The sequence below is a fragment of the Triticum dicoccoides genome, chromosome 4A (genome assembly GCF_002162155.2).
Source record: "Triticum dicoccoides isolate Atlit2015 ecotype Zavitan chromosome 4A, WEW_v2.0, whole genome shotgun sequence".
Taxonomy (NCBI): Eukaryota; Viridiplantae; Streptophyta; class Magnoliopsida; order Poales; family Poaceae; genus Triticum; species Triticum dicoccoides.
Window position 1 is genome coordinate 494,780,663 of NC_041386.1, and position 875 is coordinate 494,781,537.

Genomic DNA, 875 nt, shown 5'->3' on the forward strand with positions numbered 1-875 from the left:
TGGTATTTCTCTTGGCGAGATCTTTCAAACAAGACCAATGTTGAATATGTTTCGGACTAAAAAACATGTTTTGAAATTGAAATGCAACATTGATAAAAAAAACTGAAACCAATTTTTATATATGCAAGTTTCATATGGCTTACAGTGACTTCCAGTGTGGTATGTTTTTCAGTGGATATCCAAATATTCATGTTTTGAAACTCAAATGAAACATTTTTTGAGGGAACTCAAATGAAACATTGACGAAACTTTCTGAAACCAACTTTTTCTTATTGATTTAACTTCCATGTGGCTTTGAGTTACTATCGTTGTGGTTTCATTAGTTCATATAATTATACATGAGTTCATATGGCTTTCTCTAAGTTTTCACTATGATTTCATTATTTCATATAGTTTTTTGTAACTTAGTTTCATGTTAATTCGTGTTAGCTCGAGTTTTACATGAGTTTGTGCGAACCTCATCTTATTTTTTTAAAACTAATTTAAACCTCAACAAAATATGACTGAAACATCAACAAAAAATGGGTAGGGGAGGGGTGCTATTGTGCAAAAGCGGAAGGAGTTAACAATTGAAATGGTCCAAATGAAACGGACGTCATTTATAAATTGCACAATTATGAAGATTGACCAAGGAACGCCGGGGGGTGTTTCTTTCCTTACTCCATGGAATCGACAAAACTCCAGCACATATAAAGTTAATGATAGCCTACTGTGCCCGAGGGTGCGTTTCTTTTGGTGGGGCCAGGGAAGAGCCTTTTGTGTAAAAGAGGAAAGAAAAAACCCTACCCAGGCCGCACGCCTACTTAACTAGAACCACGAGGCTCTCGTGACACAATAGGATTTGCTATCCCCTCCATAAGGCTGCTCTCTCCACA